The following is a 25,531-nucleotide window of genomic DNA, read 5'->3' as shown; positions in this document are numbered from 1 at the left end:
GCGTGAAAAGACATTGGAGGTTCTGGAGTGGATGAGTGGTGTCAGTAATGGTAGTCTGCTGCACCTTACCTAGGATTGGTCTTCATGGCCTTTCTGGATATAATTAAGACCATTATGTGAATGGTTTCAGAGTCAGGTTTGTACACATGCTTGGTATTTTGACATTTTTCCCCAATTAGACTGAATTGCATATAAACTCAGCTCGTAAGCCAGGGGTGCAAGCTACAATGCACATTACAACTGTGTAGAAATACAGCCTGGGGAATGAACACACCAACACAAGATGTTCTTTTTTTTTTCATTTGGTAACCACTTTTTATTCATTTGGTAACCACTTCCTAATTTCTAAATCAAAAACTCCTGCGGAGAAAATATAATGAAGCTAAGCATCACATTTCAGATTTGCATTTCCTCTTTCTTTCATGATTTCACACATGGAATTTGAAGTCTCAATGGAATGCAATTAATAATGGAATGCACTTTTCCCTCCACTCAAACCTCCCTGCTCCTTATATTCAGGCTTAGCATGCCTCCTAAATAGTTAATTTGTTTATTGTAAAACCGTAGGTGAATATTCAGTCTGTTGTTTCTCTACTAGCCCTTTGGAAGAGCTATCAAATTAGGCTTGTTCTCTTCCCCTTTCCCATTTTTCTACAAATTTCTTCCAGCTTAAGAATTCATAATGTGTCCTTTTGAAAGTTATTATTGAATGCCTTTCAGGCAATGCATTCCTGATTGTAACAACATATGTTGGAAAATCATTACTTCTCCTTTACATCTTAAATTTGCATCCTTTGGCTACTGTCTCTACCACCAGTGGATACAGTTTTTGCTCATTTATGTTTAAACATCTCTAGTAAATCTCCTTTCCTTACAACTCCATTACTTCTAAGATCTTAAGATGAAGGCACAGAATTCGACCATTAAGCCCCTCATGGCTGATCATGCCGTTTCAGTATCTCATTCCCGCTTTCTCTCCATTTCTGACCTCAGCTCGACTTTCCTGCCTTTTCTCCATAACCTTTGATGCCTCTACTGATTAAAAATCCGTCGATCTTAGCCTTGAATATATTTAATGACCGAGCCTCGGAAGTCCTCTGTGGTAAAGAATTCCACAACTTCACAACCTTCTGAGAAAAGAGATTCCTCCTCATCTCTGTCTTAAGTGTGCTACCCTTTGAAATTCTTCCCTCTTGTCCTAAACTGTCCCACAAGGGGAAACTACTATGTCAAGTTCCCTAAGAATCCTGCATTTACCCAATGATGGTGCCTCTCACAGAGTCTTGGAGTCATACAGCACGGAAACAGGTAAAAACAATGACTGCAGATGCTGGAAACCAGATTCTGGATTAGTGGTGCTGGAAGAGCACAGCAGTTCAGGCAGCATCCAAGTAGCTTTGAAATCGACGTTTTGGGCAAAAGCCCTTCATCAGGAAACAGACCCTTCCATCGAACTAGTCCATGTCAACCATCATCTCAAACTAAACCAGTCCCACCAGCCTGTGCTTGGTCCATATCCCTCCAAACCTTTCCTATTCATGTACGTAACAAATGTCTTTTCAATGTTGTTAACTGCATCTGCATTATTCCACACACGAACTACTTTCAGTGCAAAAAGATTTGATAGCCCCCCCATGTCTTTAAAAATTCTTTCTCCTCTCACCTTAAAAATATGCCCCTAGTCTTGAAATCCCCAACTCTACGGAAAAGACACCGGTCATTCACTTTTTAATCAGTAGAGGCATCAAAGGTTATGGAGAAAAGGCAGGAAAGTCAAGCTGAGGTCAGAAATTGAGAGAAAGCGGGAATGAGATACTGAAACAGCATGATCAGCCATGAGGGGCTGAATTATTTGACAAGTCTCTATGAAGTCACCTTCCAACCTCCCATTTTAAAGTCTAATGGCTATAGGCCTAACCTTCACCTTTCCTCATAGGACAGTCCCTCCACACGTGGTTTCAGACAAGTGAATCTCATCTGGATTGCTTCCAATGCCAGTCTATCTTTCCTAGGATAAGGGGCCGAGAGCCATGAGCAAAACCTCCCGAAATCGAAATGACAATTCCTTTGAAATGAAGGCCAATGTTCCATTTACCTTCCCTGTTACCCGCTGAACCTGAATGCTTGCTTTTTGTGATTCCTGGATGAAGGTTGTCAAATCCCTCTGTGCTGTAGATTTCTACAGTCTTTCTCCATTTAAGTAGTATGCAGTGTTTCTATTCTTTCTGGCAAAATGCACAACTTCCTACTTTCCCACATTATATATTCCATCTGTGATGTTTATTGTTGGATTGCTTACCCTTCTACATCCTTCTGCAAACTCTTTGAGTCATCCTCCAACAGTTGCCTTCCCACTATATTTGTGTCATGTGCAAAGTTGATGATAATACTTTCACTTTCCTCATCCAAATCATTAATATAAATTGTAAATAATTGTGACCCCAGAACTAATCCCTATCAATTCTCCTTTTGAAAGTTATTACTGAATGCCTTTTAGGCAGTGCATTCCAGATCATGACAATGTACTGTGGAAAATAATTACTTTCCATCTGGCCTCCAGCCCTTTTTCCTATCGTCTTAAATTTGAATCATTGGGCTTGGGACCCTCTGCTGCCAGTGGAAACAATTTTTACTCGTTAACAGAATGAAAATCTTCCGTGCGTCTGAACATCGCTGGCAAATCTCTCTTCCTTATAAACCTGTTATTTGTCCAACTTTCTGATGAAGAAAGATATAGATGAATCCTAGGGCATTGACAAGGTAGTCAAAAAGTGTGGTGCTAGAAAAGCACAGCAGGTCAGGCAGCATACGAGGAGCAGGAGAGTCGACGTTTCAGGCATAAGCCCTTCATCAAGAATGAACTGAATTGAATTGAATTTATTGTCACGTGTACCGAGGCACAGTGAAAAGATTTGTCTTGTGAGCAATACAGGCAGATCACAGAGTTAAGTAGCATAGACAGTAAATAATAGGTAAGCAGCGGAATGTGGGGGAAGGGGCAAGGGTGGGCACTGAGAGATAAATAGGACGGTGGGGTGGGTGTGGTGGGAAGGTCACTGGGAAGGCGATCGGCAGATGCAGGTGTGGTGGGGAGATGACAGGAATCAATGTTTCCCATTGATAGGTGGACCGACGACCAGGGGAGATAGGTTGATGACGAGGGGCAGGAGGTTTAGAGGATAGTTCAAGAGAGAAAATTTACCCAGACAGTGGTGGCAATCTAGAACTCACTGCCTATAAGGGTGGTAGAGGCAACAACACTCCTAATATTTCAGAAGTATTTAGATGTTCACTTGCAATGCCAAGATATATAAGGCCATGAACCAAGTGCTGGAGAATGGCATTAGAATAGTAAGGTGCTTACTTTTGACAGGTGCAGATTTGATAGGTCAAAGGTCATATTTTCTGTGCTGGAGTTCACTATGACTCTATGACTATGACCTAATGCTTCATATATACAAAGTTTGGGCTACGGGCTGGAAAATTGAACTTAGTTAAATAGGTGCTTGATGTTGAGTGTAGACAAGATGTAGACAAGCACGGGTTAGCACCGCTGCCTCATAGCACCAGGGACCTGGATTTGATTCCAGCCTTGGGTGACTGTGCAGACTTTGTGTGTTCTCCCTGTGACTTCGTGGGTTTCTGCTGAGTACTCCCATTTCCTCTCAAGGACCAAAGATGTGCAGATTAGGTGGATTGGCCAAGCTAATAATTGCCCTTTAGTGTCCAAGGACGTGGGTTAGCCATGGTAAAAACCTTATGTGGGGTTAGGGTTTAGGATGGGGGAAAACTCTGAGGAGGGTTGGTGCAGACTGAATGGGCCCAATGGTCTCTTTCTGCACCATAGAGATTCTCTGCTAAGTATTGGTGAAGAAAGAAGTGAGAGGTAGAATATTGTAAGGACTGTACAATGTGGCCAATGGCAAGACATGAGCAGATTCATGAGAGAGGCTAATCTAAAGAGGCTGATCTCAATATCAGGAGCAACTCAACACATCCTTTAACTCAGTGCTAGTTATCAAAGTGAGATTCTCACTAGGTAGTGATGAGTTGCTGAATTATTCCTTGTTAATAACCTGATTAATTGAAGATCTCACCTCATTAACATACAGCTTCCTATCCTCCAACCAACCATGAGCAAATTGGATGCCGAGAATTCTCAACCTGGAAACCAGAGCTGGTTACTGACCATTTACTGCCTGCTCCAGAGGAACTGATGAAAGGCTTATGCTCTGAGTTGGTGAGTGTGTGTGTGAGTGTTGGTGACTGATTGTGTGTGTTGGTGAGTGAGTGTGTGTGCATTGGTGACTGAGTATGTGTGCGCATGTGTGTGTTGGTGAATGAGTGTTTGTGTATGTGTGTGTGTAGGTGAGTGAGTTTGTGTGTGTTGGTAAGTGAGTGTGTACATGTGCATGTGTGTTGGTTAGTGAGTGTGCGCGCGCGTGTGTGTTGGTAAGTGAGTCTGTGTGTGTATGCATGTGTGTTGGTGAGTGTGCGTGTGTTGGTGAGTGATAACCTGTGTGATTTTTAATTTTGTACACCCCAGTCCAACACCGGCGTCTCCAAATCATTCTCCCCGTGTCTGCATGGGTTTCCTCTGGCTGCTCCAGTTTCCTCACACAGTTCAAAGATGTGCAGGTTAGGTGGATTGGCCATGGGAAATTGTCCAGAGTGCCCAGGGATGTGTAAGCTAGCTGCATTAGCTATGGGAAAGATAGGATGGGTGGGATGGTCTTTGGAGAGTCAGTGTGGATTTGTTGGGCTGAAAAGCCTGTTTGCACACTGTGGGGATTCTAGGCAATCAGCTGCTTCAGCCTGCTCCACCATTCAATAATAATGTGGTCTCAACTCTGTTTTCCTATTCCCGATTCCTTTGGCTTCCTTGCTAACCAGGAATCTATCTACCTCTGTCTTAAGAACATACAATGGTGGCCCCTCCACCAGTCTCTGAGGAAGCCAATTCCAGACTCATCACCGTCTGAGAGGAACAGATTCTCCTCGTCTCCATCTTCAGTGGGAGAGCCCTTATTTTTAACCGGTGCCCCCCCAGCTTGAGTCACTCCCCCAAGAAGAAATGTCTTTTCAGCATGCCACCTGTCAAGCCCCCTCAAGATCTCATGAGTTTCAATAACATTATTTAAAGGTAAATTTGATTATCAACTCACCCCAAATAATCTCACAATGCAATGCACAGGGAAGCCAGGGCCCTTATGGCACAGTGGTAACATCCTGACCTCTGAGTCAGGAGGTCTGGATCAAATGTAACCTGTTCCAGAGATGTATAATACCTCTGAATAGGGTGATTAGAAAACATCTAGATAGGCAAGTTATGCTTTGCGATCTACAGTGGTTCAGAATGGCAACATGGTCAGCACATATATGATGTGTTGAAGAACGTTGGAGTGTTTCATGCTTTTGGTTCCTCTATGGGTTAACTTCCACATCGAAGAATAATAGAGTGCAAAGGAAAGAAATTAATTCTCACTCCCTGAAATCGAGAAACAAAACATTTTGGGACATAGAAGATTAGTTGACCCATTATGCCTTTCTTCTTATGCTTTCCTGGAATATGAGAACCATTGGCTGGACGAGCATGTGTTGCCCAGCTCTAGCTGCCCTTGAGAAGATGATAGTGAATACCTTTTTGAACTGTTGCAGTCCATGGGACGTAAGGTTACCCACAATGCTGTTCAGGAGAAAGCTCCAGGAATTGGACTAAGCAGCGGTGGAAGGGTTGGGACTGAGATAAGGTGGGGGGAGGGGAAATGAGGAAGCTGAAGAAATCTGCATTCATCTCTTGTGGTTGGAGGGTTCCTAGGCGGAAGATGAGGCGCTCTTCCTCCAGGCGTCATGTTGCTATGGTCTGGCGATGGAGGAGTCCAAGGACCTGTATGTCCTTGGTGGAGTGGGAGGAGGAGTTAAAATGTTCCGCCACGGGGCGGTTGGGTTGGTTGGTCCGAGTGTCCCAGAGGTGTTCTCTGAAACATTCCGCAAGTAGGCGGCCTGTCTCGCCAATGTAGAGGAGACCACATCGGGTGCAGCGGATGCAGTAAATGATGTGTGTGGAGGTGCAGGTGAATTTGTGATGGATATGGAAGGATCCCTTGGGGCCTTGGAGGGAAGTGAGGGGGGAGGTGTGGGCGCAAGTTTTGCATTTCTTGCGGTTGCAGGGGAAGGTGCCGGGAGTGGAGGTTGGGTTGGTGGGGGTGTGTGGACCTGACGAAGGAGTTGCGGAGGGAGTGGTCATTCCGGAATGCTGATCAGGGAGGGGAGGGAAATATGTCCTTGGTGGTGGGGTCTGTTTGGAGATGGCAGAAATGATGAAGGATGATATGATGTATCTGGAGGTTGGTGGGGTGGTAGGTGAGGACCAGTGGGGTTCTGTCTTGGTGGCGATTGGGAGAGACGGGGTTCAAGGCAGAGGAGCGGGAAGTGGAGGAGATGCGGTAGAGAGCATCATCAACCACGTCTGAGGGGAAATTGCGGTCTTTGAAGAAGGACGCCATCTGGATTGTTTGGTATTGGAATTGGTCCTCCTGGGAGCAGATGCGGCGGAGGCGAAGGAATTGCGAATATGGGATGGTGTTTTTACAGGGGGCAGGGTGGGAGGAGGTGTAGTCTAGGTAGCTGTGGGAGTCGGTCAGTTTATAGTAAATGTCCGTGTTGAGTCGGTCGTCCAAGATAGAACTGGAGAGGTCTAGGAAGGGGAAGGAGGAGTCTGAGACGGTCCAGGTAAATTTGAGATTGGGGTGGAAGGTGTTAGTAAAGTGGATGAACTGCTCAACCTCCTCGTGGGAGCACGAGGTAGTGCCGATATAGTCATCGATGTAGTGGAGGAAAAGGTGCAGGGTGGTGCCAGTGTAGCTGCGGAAGATGGACTGTTGATGAAGAGGCAGCATAGGTGGGGCCCATGTGGGTGCCCATGGCTACTCCTTTGGTTTGGAGGAAGTGGGAGGATTGGAAAGAGAAGTTGTTCAGAGTCAGGACCTTAATAAAGGTCCAAGGTTTGGAAGGTGCTGTTTAAGGGGTTTTGAAAAGTTGCTGCAGTGCATCTTGTTGATGGTTAGCACTGTTGCCACTGCGTTTCCATGGTGAAGGGAGCAAATGTTTAGGTATGTGGATGAGGTATTAATCAAGCTGATGTTTTGTCCTGGATGTTGCTGAACTTTGTGGGCTGATCCCAACCAGGTTATTGGAGAATATTCAATCACACTCGTGACTTGTGCCTCATACATGGTGGACAGGCTTTGGGGAGTCAGGATGTGAGTTACCCAATGCGGTATTTCCTAGCCTCTGATCTGCTCTCATAGCTATTGTATTTATATGACTAGTCTAATTCACTTTCTGGTCAAGTTTGAGATGTTGATTGGGTTCAGGAAGTGCAATCCTCTTGAATGTGATAGTTGTGATAAAGTAATAGGTGGATTCTCTCTTGTTTGTGATGTTCATTATCTGTTGCAACACAAATGTCACTTGTCTCCAATCAGCTCATGCTTGAATGTTGGTTTTTATGTTTAAGGTTTTGTATCTCCTGCCCAATGGAAGAGGTTGGAAGAGATTATAACCGGAATGGGAGGGGTCTTTGAACATATTAGCTGCCTTCACGAGGCAGCAAGAAGAGCTGATGGAGTCAAAGGTTGGGTTGCGTGATGGACTGGGCTGTGTTCACAACTCGCTGTAGCTGCTAATGGTCCTGGACAGAGCAGGTGCTGTACCAAGCAGTGATGCATCTGGAGAGAGTGCTTTCTATGATGGGAGTTTACTGAGTGCAATTCAACTTTTGAATTTCCCATATTATAACAGTGTCTTTGTTTCAAGAGAACAGCAGATGGTGTAGAGCACCCTGGAGCATCCTGAGGTTGTGAAAGATGCTATAAGAATGCAATTTTTTAGGAAGGAACCATCTGTAGCGAGACAGGCCTCACAGAGCTGTCCTGCTTCGGAGCTTGGGGCAAATTAAAGAGTCAAATCTTGCAGGTCCCCATTTATTTGCTGCAGGCAGATCTAGTCCATGAGAATAAATTGAGCAGGTTTGCTCACCAAGAAGTGAAAGTGACCTCTGCAGCATCAAGTATTCTGGCATGTGCAGACGCTGGAGAATTCAACTGCTGTGCACTCCACTTCTCGAGAGTTTCTGCCAGGCTTGGTTACAATCATGAGATCTGTTTGAAACAGGCAACCCCCATATTTAAATAACATTTACAGGAAAATGCAGGGGCTGATTGGAATGCTGGATTTTTAATAGACTTGGTAATTAAAAGACTAATCGAAATCACTTGCAGCAATATGTTTTGTACCACAGCAGAGACCATTTTCCATGAATAAATGTTAACAACAACTGCAATTTAATTTGCTCAGGTAGGCCACTGATTGGATATGTACACAGGAACAGGAGTAGACTATTCAGGCCTAGGTTTGCTCCACCATTTAAAACAATCATGGCTCATCTATTGTTGTTATTCACTCTTTGGGTGTGAGCATCATTGACCATTATTGCCTGAACCTCGTTGCCCCTTGAGAAAGCGTTAGTGAGCTGCCTTCTTGAACCGCTGCAGTCCATGTGCTGTGGGTAGACCCACAATGTGGTTTGGGAGCTAACTCCAGGTGTTTGATCCAGCGGCAGTAAAGGAACAGTGACAAATTTCCAAGTCAGGACGGTGAGTGTCTTGGAGAGGAACTTGCAGGCGACAATATTCCCATCAATCGGCTGCCTTTATCCATCTGCCTGTATCCATATAGTGGAAAATTGCTTACGTCATGGAGTGCCTCAAACATTACTAATGTTACAAGGAATGGTATGGTGGCTGAGTGGTTAGCATTGCTGCTCACCACGCCAGGTTTGATACCACCCTCAGGTGACTGTCAGTGTGGAGTTTGGACATTCTCCCTATGTCTGTGTGGGTCCCCTCCAGGTACTCTAGCTTCCTCCCACAATCCAGTAATGTGCAGATTAGGTAGTCTGGCCGTGCTAAAATGTCCATAGAATCCCAAAAGTGTGGAAACAGGCCCATCAGCCCAACAAGTCCACACCAACCTTCTGAACAGTAACCATTCAGACCCATTTCCCTAGCCTATATTTGCTCCCTGACTAATGCCCCCCACCAACCCAACCTCCACTCCCGGCACCTTCCCCTGCAACCGCAAAAAATGTAAAACTTGCGCCCACACCTCCCCCCTTACTTCCCTCCAAGGCCCCAAGGGATCCTTCCATATCCAACACAAATTCACCTGCATCTCCACACACATCATTTATTGCATCCGCTGCACCCTATGTGGCCTCCTCTATATTGGGGAGACAGGCTGCCTACTTGCGGAACGTTTCAGAGAACACCTCTGGGACACCCGGACCAACCAACCCAACCACCCCGTGGCTCAACACTTCAACTCCCCCTCCCACTCCACCAAGGACATGCAGGTCCTTGGACTCCTCCATCACCAGACCATAGCAACACGACGGTTGGAGGAAGAACGCCTCATCTTCCGCCTGGGAACCCTCCAACCACAAGGGATGAACTCAGATTTCTCCAGTTTCCTCATTTCCCCTCCCCCCACCTTGTCTCAGTCAAATCCCTCGAACTCAGCACCGCCTTCCTAACCTGCAATCTTCTTCCTGACCTCTCCGCCCGCACCCCCACTCCGGCCTATCACCCTCACCTTGACCTCCTTCCACCTATCACATTTCCAACGCCCCTCCCCCAAGTCCCTCCTCCCTACCTTTTATCTTAGCCTGCTGGACGCACTTTCCTCATTCCTGAAGAAGGGCTCATGCCCGAAACGTCGATTCTCCTGTTCCTTGGATGCTGCCTGACCTGCTGCACTTTTCCAGCAAAACATTTTCATCCCTGACTAATGCACCTAACCTACATATCCCTGAACATTATGGGCAACTTAACATGGCCAGTTCACCTAACCTGCATATCTTTGGATTGTAGGGGGAATCTGGAGCACCTCAAGGAAACTCACACAGGCACAGGGAGAATGTGCAAACTCCACACAGACAGTCACCCGAGGCGGGAATCGAACCCAGGTCCCTAATGTTGTGAGGCAGTAGAGCTGACCACTACGCCACTGTGCCGCCCTATCCAAGGATTTGCAGGCTAGGTGGGCAAAGTTAAAAATCACACAACACCAGGTTATAGTCCAACAGGTTTACTTGGAAGCACAACCTTTCGGAGCACTGCCTCTTCATCATTATCACCTGATGAAGGAGCAGCGCTCCGAAAGCTAGTGCTTCCAAATAAATCTGTTGGACTATAACCTGGTATTGTGTGATTTTTAACTTTGTACATCCCAGTTCAACACCAACATCTCAAAATCAGGCTAGATGGGTTATCCGTGGGAAATTTAGGGATAGGATGGGGTGGGGGGGGGGGGGGGGGATCTGGGTTGAATGCTGTTTGGAAGACCAGTGTGGACTCGATGGACCAAATGGACAGCTTCCACATAATAAGGATTCTATGATTTTGAGTGATTTTACTTCCTTCTCCTGTTCCTTCTGGGACAAAGTTCTGGAATTCCCTCCCAAATAGCACAATGGTATACCTACAGCGCACAGACTGCAACAAATGAAGAAAGCATCTCTATATCACCTTCTGCAGAGAGCTGAGGACTGAGTGATAAAGGCTGGTCAGGGGTGTATTGCAATATAATATAAAATAATTTTTTTGTGAACACAAGGATGCTTACTCAGCCAGGTAAAAACAATGACTGCAGATGCTGGAAACCAGAGTTTAGATTAGAGTGGTGCTGGAAAAGCACAGCAGTTCAGGCAGCATCTGAGGAGCAGTAAGATCGACGTTTTGGGCAAAAGCCCTTCATCAGGAATACAGGCAGACAGCCTGAAGGGTGGAGAGATAAGTGAGAGGAGGGTGGGGGTGGGGAGAAAGTAGCATCGAGTTGCAGTGGGAGAGGGACTCCCTGAGATTCTTGTAGAGAGAGGAGGAAAACTTCTTCAAGGCAGGCATCCTTGCAAGAGGATTCGTACCCCTACTGTACTCCCTGCACACCCATGACTGTGTGGCCAAATTTCATCCAACCGCCAACTCCAAGTTCACTGACAATACCACAGTTGTAGGCCAGATCTCAAACAATGACAAGACAGAATATAGTGCTTGGTGATAGAGTGCTTGGTGCTGTGGTCCAAAGATAACAATCTCTCCCTCAATGTCAGCAAAACTAATGAGCTGATCATCGGCTTCAGTAGAAAGCATTCTATCTGGGTGCATCACGGCTTGGAACGGCAACTGCTCTGCTCAGGACCGTAAGAAACTACAGGAAGTTGTAAACACAGCCCAGACCATCACACAAGCCAAATTCCCATCCAATGACTCTACCTACACTTCTCATTGCTGTGAAAAGCAGCCACAGAGCCTCCCACTCTATTCCACTATCTCCCGTCAGGCAGGAGTTACAAAAGCTTTAACACACGGACCAACAGGTTCAAGAACAGCTTCTTCCCTGCTGTTTTAGACTGCTGAATGAACCTCTCAAATTTCAAATCTAATGTTGATCTTGCTTTTGTACACCTTCCCTGCAGCTGTAACTTTGTATGGCTCACTTAAAAGGTGTCCTTTTAAGCTATGACCTGCCTGCATTGCTGACAAAACAAAACACTTCAATGTTCCCAGGTACATGTGACAACAATAAATACATCAAATCAACGCAAAGAGTTTGTGACCAAATAATCTATGTTCATGATGTTGCTTGAGGGATAAAAATTAGCAGAGGCACGAGGGGAATTGCTATTGCTCTTTAGATTGGTTTGGTGGAATCTTTTTACAACGTTGTGAAGTAGACAGGGCATTGGTTTAACTTCCCATCTGAAAGATAGCACCTTCCACAGTGCATCACTGGGAGTGTCAGCTGTAATCATGAGGTTCCGTCCTGTTTTGAATTTGACTCCTACACAAAAGCAATAGTATGACTGAACTGTGCTTGTCACTGATCTTGTGAAGATTGAATCATTTAATGGCTTTTGGGATCTTTCTGTATCCAAGGCAGCAGTATAAATAAAGATTAGTACATTTTAGAAAAACAAAGGCAATTTATTCCTTGTTTAGCTTGTACATGAGACACACGATAAGGTGTTTATACGCTCAAGTCTTCCTTTATCTTTTTCTATTTGTGAAGCACAGCACGGGTAATTTCTGGAATGTTCCGAGGGCTTTTTGCTCCTCCAAGTAGCCGGTTTAACATTTAATGTTGTAAAGCAGGGCATTTCTACACTATCTCTGTATGTAACCATGACACCTAACTGGGTTATAATTGTATCAGAAGAAAAAAAATTAAACACTCAGTAGATTCATTTCAAACAAACAATGATTAAAAGAAATAACAAATACATGGGCAAATAATATTTATTCTCTTCATCAGAAAAGCAAAATATTTTGTGATACTATTCTTTTTATGCAAATAGCCCTCATGAAACATTCCCTTTGAACTCCACACTTGGTTTGCATTGTAAATCAGTTTGATGCAGTTACCTCACAGAGTTCTCAGATGAGTCTAAGAGGCTCATTAACGTGTCCAACGGTGACTTCTGGAAAGGCTGCTTACTTTGTCAGCAATTCTGGGGAAGAACCATTGGGGTAAAACTGTTTTGTTTAAGAAAAATAGTTCTTATTTCCTTATTTAAACATGGTCAGATTTACTCTGGAAGTGCGGGGGTTCAGTGGAGTGAGTTGCTGTAGCAGGGTGTCCTGCTTACAAGGTATTTTTTATTTATTAACAGGATGTGAGCATCACCAAGGAAGCATTGATTGCCCATCCCTAATTGACCTGAGGATAGTTAAGAGTTGACCACATTGCTGTGAGTCTGGAGTCACGTGTAGTCCAGATCAGGTACACATGACCGTTTCCTTCCCTCAGGGACATTAGTGAATCTGATGGGTTTTTTCAACAATTGACAATGGTTTCATGGTCATCAGTAGACCCTTAATTTAAAAAAAAATGAATTCAAATTCCACCACCTGCCATGGCAGGATTTGAACCCAGGTCCCGTGAACATCATTTGAGTCTCTGGATAAGCAGTCAAGCAGTAACACCAGAACACCATTGCTTCCTGCTATAGTAGCATTGTAGTTACACTGACAAACCAGCAAACAATCATTGTTTTGAAATTTAACTTGAAGAACAGTTTGCAGCTCCAAATGTGACAAAACGATCCATCACAGAAAGTATTTGATGCTGAGTGACATAAGGAAATGGGGTGGGGATTGAGTGTTTGGTTCAGGAGGGTAGGTCTAAAGAATGTCCTAATGGATGAGACCAAAGTGAAGCAGTTTAGGAGGAAACTCCAGAGTTTGGCCAAACTTCCTTCACCACCCCCCACCCACCCAAGATGACTGGAGGCACAGTTGCCAGTGGTTGGACAATGGGCAAAAAGACCAGCCAAGTGATGGGGATGAAAGCTATTTATTGTAAACCGTCTCTTCTTTATTCATTCACGGGATGAGGGTGTCGTTGGCTAGGCAGCATTTATTGCTCATCCCTAATTGCCCAGAGGGCAGTTAAGTATCAACCACATTGCTGTGGGTCTGGAGTCACATGTGGGCCAGACCAGGTAAGGATGGCAGTTTCCTTCCCTAAAGGACATTAGTGAACCAGATGGATTTTTCCTGACACCTAACAATGGATTCCTGGTCATCATTAGATTCTTAATTCCAGGTAATTGTTGAATTCAAATTCCACCATCTGCTTTCAAATCCAGGTCCCCAGAATGTTCTCTAGGTCTCTGGATTAACAGTCCAGAGATAGTTCCACTTGACCATCGCTTTCTCATCCACCTCTAGTGTTCAGGATGATATACGACTTAGTTGACTCATGATCGTATGTTTGACTCTTGCTGCAACTAACCTCAAATGTACAAAGAACAAAGAGAACAAAGAAAATTTACAGCCCAGGAACAGGCCCTTCGGCCCTCCAAGCCTGAGCCGATCCAAATCTACTGTCTAAACCTGTTGCCCAATTCCTAAGCATTTGTATCCCTCTGCTTCCCACTTACTCATGCATTTGTCCAGACACATCTTAAAACAATCTACCGTGCCTGCCTCTATCACCTCTGCTGGCAACACCATATAGAGGAGTCACAGTCACCAGTAAATAACAAATACTTGCTGGTGATGGACAGCTCCTGAGAACTACATCTGTGACGGCTTGTGATTCTGGTGAAAACTTGTCAACAACGTGAAACCGCATCTCCACCAATGTTGCCTGATCTCACATTGCCGTTACTTGCCTCTCCTTTTTTAAAAATAAACCCTTATGGCTTCTTCAATGAATGGTTCATTCACTCTGCAGTTGCGTCATAGAATCCTTTCAGTGAGGGAGCAGGCCACTTGGCCCATCATGTCCACACTGACTCTCCGAAGAGCATCTCTCCCCAGCCCTTCCTTTCCTATGGTGAATCCACCTAACCTGCACATCTTTGGACTGTGCGAGGAAAATGGAGTACCCGGAGGAAATCCATGCAAACACGGGGAGAATGTGCAAACTCCACACAGATAATCACCCAATTGAACTGAGGTCCCTAGTGCTGTGAGGCAGCAGTGCTAACCACTGAGCCACCCAACATTGAGATTGGTGCTATGCAGGGCCGAATGGCCTACAGCTGCCAATTGTTCATTCATTGGGAGTTTCCAGCAGATACTTCCCTATCTCCTCAATAAGCCTGTGATGTACTGTCACACAGAAGGAGGCGACTCGATCCAGTGTGCCTGTGTTGGTTCTTTGAAAAGGACGGCTATTAGTCCTAATGCTCTTTCCCCATAGACCTTTTTTTTAAGGTATATCCCATATTCTTTGGAAAGTTGCCAAGGAACTTGTTTCCACCAGTGCCTTCAGGCAGTGCATTCCCAGTGACGAGCTGCGTAAAGAAAATTGGCTCAACTCTCTTTCGATTCTTTTGCTAATTAAGTCACATTTGAGTCCGTTGGCTATCTATCATCGGTCTAACCAGGTTCACCTTATTTACATTGTCAAGATTCATCATAATTTTGAAATGAAATTACTGCGGTAAAGGTAAAAACTGAATCATGTGTGCATCATGGTTTATCACAGTTTATTTCCCACTACCAGCTGTGTTAACTGAGCTCAGAGGAAAGAACAATTATAGTTGGCATGAGTCTTTCTATGTTAAACCACAAATCAGGCATGATTCCTATTTCGCATTGCTGCCCTTTCCCTGTTATCTGTCAGCAGAAGCTCACTTGAAACTGTTGTAGAAAGTCCGAATCCTGAGATTTGAACACAGATGCAGGCTAACTGCAGGGTTCAGTGCTGAGGGAATGCTGCACTGCCAGTGATAGTTCCTTTCACGCATGACATTAAATCCAGGCCCCTCTCAAGTGAATGTTCAAGAACGCAAGCGGTTGTCTTGAAAAAGACGAGGGGCAAGTTAGCTCTGGTGCCTTGTTCCACATTTATGTCCCAACCAACATCACTTTGTTGTAAATAAGGGCAAAATACGTGTGGAGGCTGGAGATGTGAAAGGAAGGGTAGAGAAACTCAGCAGGTCTGGCGGCATTTGTGAAGAGAGAAACACAGTTAATGCTTCGAGTCTGGTATGACTCTTGTTCAGAATGAGCAGTACTGGTGTTCTGAAGAAGATACTCACCATGTTAACTCTGTCATGTTGGAGGCCAGTTAGCTAGTTTGTAAAGCAAAGTCATGCCGATAGCCTGGTTTCAATTCCTGCACTGGCTCAGGTTATTGAATTGAATTTATTGTCACGTGTACCGAGGCACAGTGAAAAGCTTTGTCATGTGAGCAATACAGGCAGATCACAGAGTTAAGTAGCAAAGATAGTAAATAATAGGGAAACAGCAGCAAAAACAAAAACACAGGTACGGCGAACGTTAAGAGTTTCTGAGTCCATTCAGTATTCTAACAACAGCAGGGTAGGAACTGTTCCGAAACCGACTGGTGTGCATGTGTTCAGGCTTCTGTACCTTCTCCTCGATGGTAGAGGTTGTAGAAAAACATTGCCAGAATGGAATGGATCTTTGAGAATGCTGGCAGCCTTTCCTTGACATTGAGCCTGGGAGATGGATTCTATAGATGGGAGGTTGGCCTTTGTGATTGTCTGGGCCGAGTTCACCACTCTCTGTATCCATCTCTGATCTTGAATGGTACAGTTGCCATACCAGATAGTGATACATCAAAAAAGAATACTCTTGATGGCGCACCTATAAAAATTGGCAAGGGTATTCGCCATCATGTCAAATTTCCTCAGCTGCCTGAGGAAGAAGAGACATTGTTGGGCCTTTGTAACCAGTGTGTCCACATGAAGAGTCCAAGAAAGCTTGTTGTGGATGACCACTCCCAGGATTTTGACACTCTCCACTCGTTCCACCTCTGTGCTGTTAATGCGTAGGGGGGCATGAATAATATCCTGCTGAAAGTCAATAATGGATCCTTGGTTTTGCCAGAATTGAGAGCTCGGTTGTTCTCAGTGCACCATTTCTCCAGGTCTTCCACCTCCCGCCTGTAGTCCGTTTCATCACCATTTGAGATTCGACCGACTATGATGGTGTCATCAGCGAACTTGTAAATGGCATTAGTCTGGTATTTGGCAATGCAGTCATGGGCATACAGTGAGTACAGTTGGGGGCTGAGTACGCTTCCCTGGCAGACTCCAGTGTTGAATGTTAGTGAGGATGGAATATTGTCTCCAATCTTCACAGGATCACTAAATTTAGTAATCAGTCTCGAGGGGATAATAATGTTGAAGGCTGAACTGTAGTCAAGAGTAGGATTCTTATGTAGCTGTTCTTGGTATCAAGATGTTCTAGGGAGGAGTGAAGGGCAAGTAATATGGCATCTGATGTGGATCTGTTGGTCTGATAGGCAAATTGGAGTGGACCAAGAGTATTGGGGAGGCTGAAGTTGATTAATGTCTAGATTAGAGTGGTGCTGGAAAAGCACAGCAGATCAGGCAGCATCTGAGGAGCAGGAAAAATCAACGTTTTGGACAAAAGCCCTTCATCAGAAATGAAGTGGAACTGATTAATGGCCATGACCAACCTTTCAAAGCACTTCATGACCTCCGAAGTTAGGTCTAATGGGTGGTAATCATTGAGAGATGCTGCAAGAGCCTTCTTTGACACAGGGATGATGTTGGCCCTCTTGAAACAGGCAGGGACAGTGGCCTGCTGCAGGGAGAGGTTGAAGCTGTCTGAGAAGACCTCTGCCAGTTGATCTGAGCAAGCTCTGAGTGCACGGCCTGGTACTCCATCTGGTCCCATCGCTTTCCTTGGATTCACATGAAGAAAAACTGATCTGACCTCTGATGCAGTGACTGTTATCATTAAGGACCATCTTTCTCAATCTCTCCCCTCACCAGAGGAATGGTGTTCCTCAATTTAACCCATGACTAGTCATGAATCTTTCTAATGGGGTGGTGGGACTATAGTGAATTTATCTTCTTACTAATTTTTTTAAAAGGTGTGATATAAATGTCAGTTTTTTTTCTTTCACATAATATCCATATTAGTATGAGTCAGGATGTTCCATTTGCAGCTTCTGGGTAAGGATGGATAAGGCTGAACTGTGATGTCTCTGCAGTCAAGATTAGAATGGTGCTGGAAAAGCACAGCAGGTCAGACAGCATCTGAACAACAGCAAAGTTGATGTTTTGGGCAAAAGCCCTTCATCAGGAATGAGGCAGGGAGCCTCCGGATGGAGAGATAAATGGGAGGGGTTTGGAGCTAGAGGAAGATAGCTGAGAGTACATTAGGTGGATGGAGGTGGGGATAAAGGTGATAGGTCAGACAGGAGGGTGGAACGGACAGGTGGGAAGGGAGATTGACAGACGGGACAGGCCATGAGGATGGTGCTGAGCTGGAAGGTTGGAACTGGGTTCAAGCAGCAGGAGGGGAAATGAGGAAACTGGTGAAGTCCACATTGCTGCCATGGGGTTGAAGAGTCCCAAGGCGGAAGATGAGGCGTTCTTCCTTCAAGAGTCGGATGGTGAAGGAGTGGCAATGGAGGAGGCCCAGAACCTGCATGTTCTCGACAGAGTGGGAGAGGAAGTTGAAATGTTCGACTACGGGGTGGTGGGGTTGATCGGTGCGGGTGTCCCAGGATGCCTACTGTGATGACTCTGCAGCTGAGTGGCTTTCTGAATTCCAGAGCAACCAGCAGTGGAAATAAATGGATGCTTTGTTTAAAGGGCTTTTTGCACTGAAGTCTCCTTCTGTTTTGTGAGGTTATAGGATTGCACTTACAGGAAAGCGGAAGCTGCTGGACACTGAGCCAATAATTACTTTCATGTACAAATGGACAGCTCTCATCAGCACTCCTTTAGTAGCAGAAGTAGGCAGGGGTTGGGGAAATGAAAAAAATAAAAATATTCTCAAGTAAACTGTGCATTTTCCTTCTGAATATCATTAGAATTCGGAAGGTACCTTGAAATCTGCAAGGGGATTCAATCTCTGTTGAAGAAACTTGTCATTGAGAATATAGAAACAGGACAAAGTCACACAGGTTCTGTTTTGACACAGAGTCCCTCCAATTTCGAAACAAGCCATTCAGTCCACCGAGTCCACACTGACCCTCTAAAGAGTGTCCCACCCAGCTCCAGCCCCCGATCATATCCCTACATTCCCCATGGCTAATTCACCTAGTCTGCACATCCCTGGACACTATGGGCAACTTAACATGGAGAAAGTGAGGACTGCAGATGCTGGAGATCAGAGCTGAAAAATGTGGTGCTGGAAAAGCGCAGCAGGTCAGGCAGCAACCAAGGAGCAGGAGAATCGACGTTTTGGGCATAAGCCCTTCTTCAGGAATTAGCATTTATTTCTATTTAGCATGGCCAATCTACCACATCTTTGGACACTGGAAGGAAACTGGAAAACCCAGAAGAAAGGATCATTTCAGAAAACATCTCTGGGATACCGGCACCCACCAACCCCACCATCCCATGGCTGAACACTTCAACTCCCCCTTCCACTCCGTCAAGAACATGCATGTCCTGGGCCTCCTCCACTGTCAAACCATTACCACCTGGCACCTGGAGGAAGAACACTTTATATAACATGTAAAGACCCTGTAACATGGATTTCAACAGCTTCGTCATTTCCCCTCCCCCCACATTATCCCAGTTCCAAGCCTCCAACACAGTACCCTCCTCCGTACCTGTCCATTACTCCCCCCCCCCCAACCTATTACTTTCTCTGTCACATTCATCCACCTATTGTTTTCTCCGGTACCTTCCCCCTCACCCTCCACACCCCCACCCCCCCCTCTCATTTATCTCTTATCTGCGGCCCACAAGCCTCATTCCTGTTGAAGGGCTTATGCCCAAAATGTCGATTCTCCTGCTCCTCGGATGCTGCCTGACCTGTTGTGCTTTCCCAGCACCACACTCTCGACTCTGATCTACAGCATCTGCAGTCCTCACTTGCACCAGAAGAAACCCACACAAAGCTGGGGAAATTGCGCAAAAGGCACACAGACAGTTACCCAAGGGTGGAGTTGAATCCAGGTCCCTGGCGCTGTGAGGCAACAGTGCTAACCACTGAGCCACGATGCTTTAAATCATGGTTGATTTGTGCTTTAACTCTATTAATGCTCTTCTGTTTCAGAAAACTAAAATGATCTTGAGGAACAAATATCTATCAATATGAGAATTACTTGTTCCTCTTTCGGTCAGTATTCCTGTCAAATGACCTGCTGAGTTTGAGATATTAGAGTTTGAACAAAATGCACCTTTTTTAGTGAGTATTTTAGAATGGCAATATTCATTTAACTCCCTGTCCCATCAGCTTTTTGGAGAAAGGAATTCCACTATAAAGAATGAGAAATAGACTTACATTTATATGGCGCCTGTCACAAACCCCAGATCTCCAAAACTCCTTTCCAGTCAATGAAGAAGTCTTGAAGTTCTCCTGTAATGAAACAAAAAGGTTCCCAATTTGCTTTCCATCACTCCCAACAACAGCAATATGATATTCAGACCAGCTAAGCTCTTGTGATGCTGTATGTGGGAGAAATATGAATCAGGACAATGGGTAGAGCTCCATGCTTTCCTCTGAAATTGTACCACGGGCTTTTTAAACTCTCCTGAGAGATCAGAAGTTGCTTTGAGTTTCAATTTCATGCCAATGGTGCAATGTGACTTTGTCGAATGTCTGTACAATTTTTCACATTCAAGCTCCAGGGTGGGATTTGGACTAGCAAACATCTGTCTCAATGTTACCCTCTGAACTGAAACTGTTAGATCTATTGTGCAAGAGGAGTGTCAACATGTCAACCCTACAGTCTTAGTTCTAGTTTTAAAGTTGTCTCCCCATTTTGGGATTCGGATCAGCCTCCAAGATAGCACAGACTACCATCTCCCTGCCATCCACTCCCACATTCCACATGAAAATCTTGGAGAACAAATAGTTTATGAAAGTGAGAGTTATGCAGCAAAGTCCGGAGAATTTTCTATGTTGTGAAACTTGAAAGGGTTCGGAAAACATTCACAAGGATGTTGCCAGGGTTGGAGGATTTGAGCTACAGGGAGAGGTTGAATAGGCTGGGGCTGTTTTCCCTGGAGCATCAGAAGCTGAAGGGTGACCTTATAGAGGTTTATAAAATCATGAGGGGCATGGATAGGATAAATAGACAAGGTCTTTTCCCTGGGGTGGGGGAATCCAGAATTAGAGGGCATAGGTTTAGGATGAGAGGAGAAAGATATAAAAGGAACATAAGGGACAACTTTTCACTCAGAGGGTGATACGTGAATGGAATAAGCTGCCAGAGGAAGTGGTGGAAGCTGGTACAATTACAACATTTAAAAGGCATTTGGATGCATATATGAATAGGGAGGGTTTGGAGGGATTTGGGCCAAGTGCTGGCAGGTGTGATTAGATGGGTTGGGATATCTGGTCGGCATGGACAAGTTGGACCGAAGGGTCTGTTTCTGTGCCGTACATCTCTATGACTTCATCCCCAGGGAAACTGGATAGCTTAGGACTGTATTGACTGGAGTTTTGAAGAATGGGTGGGGATCGTCTGGAAACCTAGATGAACGTGGAAGGATATTCACAATGTGTGGGACGTCCAGAACAAGAAGCAACAGTCTAAGGATATGGGGGAGGCCATTTAAGTCTGAGATGAGGAAAAATGTCGTCACCCAGAGAGTTGTGGCCTGTGGAACTCTCTGCCACAGAAAGCATTTGAGGCCAAAACATTGAGTATTTTCAAGAAAGAGTGAGATATAATTCTTAGGGCTAAGGGAATTAAAGGATATGGGGAAAAAGGAGAAACAGCTGGATGATCATGTTAAATGGTGGAGTGGACTCTAAAGGCTAAATGACCTTCTCCTGCTCTTATTTTCTGCACAGAAACAGACCTTTCTCATCAATGCTGACCAGACAGTCTAAATTAATCTAGTCCCATTTGCTACCATTTCCTAGTTATATAACCATCCAGATGCTTTTTAAATGTTGTCATTGTACCAGCCCACGCAACTTCCTTTGGCAGCTCCCCCATACACGTACATCATCCTCTGTGAGAAAAAGTTGCCCCTCTAGGTCCCTATTTTTCCCTACTCACCCTAAGCCCTCCGATTTTGGACTCCTCTACCCCGAGAAAAGACCTTGGCTATTCACCCTATCCATGCCTCTCGTGATTTTATAAGCCTCCATCCCGCCATGGAAAATAACCCCAGCCTATTCAGCCTCTGCCTATAGCTCAAGTGTCTTTTTATGTTTCTAGTTTGCTGCTTACCATCGCACTGTTTGCTGAAGCAATATTGCACAGTGCCCCATTTTGATGTAGGAAACTATTGGAGATCAATTTCCCCCGCACTCTGTTATCCATTATACACATTTCCAGTACAGCCAAGAACTGAAGCCAATGTTAGAAGATTCACAGCAGCAACACAGCACTAAACATGACCTTTGCACCTCATAATCTCCAGAGACATGCATAAAACAAAAGAGGAGCTCTCTGGGTGCATCAGCGCAGAGACTTTGAGAGTAGTTCTATTCTATCAGTTTTTCTCAGTGTAGTGCAATGCAAATGTTTCAGGTTTGCAGACATTGAGAAGTCCCAAGCTTCAAACCAGGGCAGTTCCCTTTTCCCCTTATGCAAGCATTCTTCTTGGATTCTCCCTCTTTTCTGCTAAATTCCTTGATATTCCCTTCCTGCTGAGGCGGCAGAAAGCTAGAAAGGCAGAAATTCTTTTATTCAGCACAATTCACAGTTCTGGCCGTCCTAAAGTGCTTCACAGACAATGAATCACTTTTAGATTCCTGTCCCAATTGCAACATAGAAATGGTGACAACCACAGTGTACATAGTAAACTTGTGCGTTGTCAATGGTGGACAGGCTTTGGGGAGTCAGGAGGTGACTTACTCGCTGGAGTATTCCTCGCATCTTGCAACCACTGCTTTTATATAGTGAGTCCAGTTCAGTTTCTGGTCAATGGTAACCTCCAGAATGTCAATAGTAGGGGATTCAGTGATGATAATAACATTGAATGGTGGTGGGAGAGAAAAAATTGTCTCTTAATGGAAATGGTCATTGTCTGGCATTTGTGTGGAGTGTATGTTACTTGTCACTTGTCAGTCCAAGCCTGGATATTGTCCAGATCTTGCTGCATTTCAACATGGACTGCTTCAGTATCTGAGGAGTCAGGAATATTGCTGAACACTGTGCAATCATCAGTGAACATTCTCACGTCTGACCTTCTGATGGAGGGAAGGTCATTGATGAAGCAGCTGAAGATGGTTGGGCCAAGGACACCACTCTGAGGAGCTTCTGCACAGATGTCCTGGAACTGAGATGACTAACCACCAATAAGGACAACCATCTTCCTATGTGTCAGGTATGACTCCAACCAGTGGATTGTTTGCCCCCGATATCCACTGAATCCAGTTTTGTGAGGGCTCCTTGATGCCACACTCAGTTGAATGTAACCTTGATTCCAAGGGCTGTGACTCTCACGTCCCCTAGGAATTCAGCTTCTTTATCGCTGTTTGAAGCAAAGCTGTAATGAGGTCAGGAGCTGAGTGGCCTTGGCGGAGCCCAAACTGGGTGTCACTGAGCAGGTTATTGTTGAGCAGGAGCTGTTCGATAGCGCTATTGATGACACCTTCCATCACTTTACTGATAATCAAGAGTAGTCTGATGGGATGATAATTGTCCAGGTTGGATTTGTCTCCCTTTTTAGTGTACAAGACACACCTGAGCAATTTTTCACCTTGTTGGGGAGATGCGGCATGGTGGCTCAGTGGTTAGCACTGCTGCCTCATAGCACCAGGGTGCCAGGTTCAATCCTAGCCTTGGGCTACGGTCTGTGTGAAGTTTGCACATTCTCCCTGTGTCTGCATGGGTTTCCTTCGGGTGCTCCGGTTTCCTCCCACAGTCCAAAGATGTGCAGGTCAGGTGAATTGGCCACGCTAAATTGCCCATTGTGTTAGGTGCATTAGTTAGAAGGGAAATGGGTCTGGGTGGGTTACTCTTAGGAGGGTCGGTGTGGACTGGTTGGGCCAAAGGGCCTGTTTCCACACTGTCAGGAATCTAATCTAATCTAAAACATGCCAGTGTTGTAACTGTACTGGAACAGCTTAGCTGAGGGAGTGGCAAGTTCTGGAGCTCAAGTCTTCAATACTATTGCCCAAAAGTTGTCAGGGCCCATAGCCTTTGCAGTATCCAGTGCTTCCTGATATTGCGTGGAGTGAATCAAATACCACACGCTGGTACCTGTGACACTGGGGACCACTGGAGCAGGCCGAGGTGGATCAGCCACTGGGGACTTCTGGCTGAAGATCGCTGTGAAAGCTTCAGCGTCATCTTTTGCAATGATGTGCTTGCCCTTCCATCATTGAGAATGGGAATATCTGTGAAGCCTCCTCCTCCAGTGAGTTGTTTAATTGTCCACCACCATTCACGATTGGATGTGGCAGGACTGCAGAGCTTACATCTGATGCATTTGTTGTAGGATCCTTTGCTCTGACTATCACTGGCTGTCTATGCTGTTTGGCATATCGTTGGCTCTTTGGTGGCTTCACCAGCTTGACACATTTTCAGGTATGCCCTGGTGCTGCTCCTGGCATGTCCTCCTGCATTCTCCATTGAACAAGGGTTGATCCCCTGGCTTGATGGTAATGGTTGAGTGTGGGATACACTGGGCCAGGAGATTACAGACTGCGCTGGAGTACAATTCTGCTGCTGTGAAGGCCCACAGCATCTCATGGATGTTCATGTTTTGAGTTGCTAGATTGGTTCGAAGTCTGTCCCATTTAGCACAGTGATAGTTCCACAGAACACGATGGAGGCCATTCTCAGTGTGAAGCCGGGATGTCGTCTCCACAAGGACTCTAGATGGATATATGAACAAATCCTGTGTTGGCTGTGACACAAATGTTGGTCAGGATACTTTGAGAGCACCTTTGCTCTTTATTGAATAGAGTTTGGGGAACTTCTATGTCCCCCTGAAAGGGAAGGTGAAACCTCAGTTTAATGTCTCATCTGAAGAATGACACCTCCGATAGCACAGCACACCCTTCGTCCTGACCTGAAACATCAGAGCATTTTTTGTACTGAAATCCCTGGATTGGGGTGAGAACCCACAACCTTCAGACTCAGAAACCAGGGTGCTAATTAAGCCATACCTGCCACTGACTATCACATTGGTATTGTCTGGTGCCTCATCCATTTGGGGCCATCCTTTGAGTCTTAGCCAGTATCTTGAATGTTGCAAAATGCTTCATTCAATGGAGAACAGAAGGTACAGCTACAGTTGAGCCACTTCAACTGGCCTCCGTCACTCCACGTTAGGGTGATGAGTGAGAAACAGCCATCATTTGATCATTCCTCTTACAGTCAGAGAGTCAGACAACATGGAAACAGACCCTTTGGTCCAACCAGTCCAAACCAACCATAATCCCAAACTAAACTAGTCACACCTGCCTGCACTAGACACATGCCCTGTCAAACATTTTTGATCCAAGAACTTATCTAAATGCCGTTTAAACATTGAAACAGTACCCACAACAATCACTTCCCCTGGAAGTTCATTCCACACACAATCCACTCTCTGTGTAAAAAAAATGCTCCTCGTGTCTTTTATAAATCTTTCTCCTCTCATCTCGAAAATATCCCCTTAAGACAAACAATTGCTGGAGATCACAGCGGGTCAGGCAGCATTCATGGAGGGAAAGCAAGCTAACATTTCAAGTCTAGATAACTCTTCATCAGATATGAAGTGAAGTGTTCCCACTTCACTTTGGCTCTGATGAAGAGTCAGCTAGACTCGAAATGTTAGCTTGCTCTCTCTCTCCATGGACGCTGCCTGAACTGCTGTGATCTCCAGCATTTGTTATTTTCACTACAGATTCCAGCATCCACAGTAACTTGTTCACACTTAAAAATGCCCCTTAGTTTTGAAATTCCCCACCCAAGGAAAGAGACACCTGCCATATTTATAGCCCTTATGATTTTACAAACCTCCATAAGGTCATCCCTCAACCTCCTAAGCTCCAGTGAAAAAGGTTCCAGCAACATCCTGGTAAATCTCTTTTGAACCCTCTCCAGA

The sequence above is a fragment of the Chiloscyllium punctatum genome, chromosome 7 (genome assembly GCF_047496795.1).
Source record: "Chiloscyllium punctatum isolate Juve2018m chromosome 7, sChiPun1.3, whole genome shotgun sequence".
NCBI lineage: Eukaryota > Metazoa > Chordata > Chondrichthyes > Orectolobiformes > Hemiscylliidae > Chiloscyllium > Chiloscyllium punctatum.
This window is presented reverse-complemented; position numbering follows the sequence as displayed.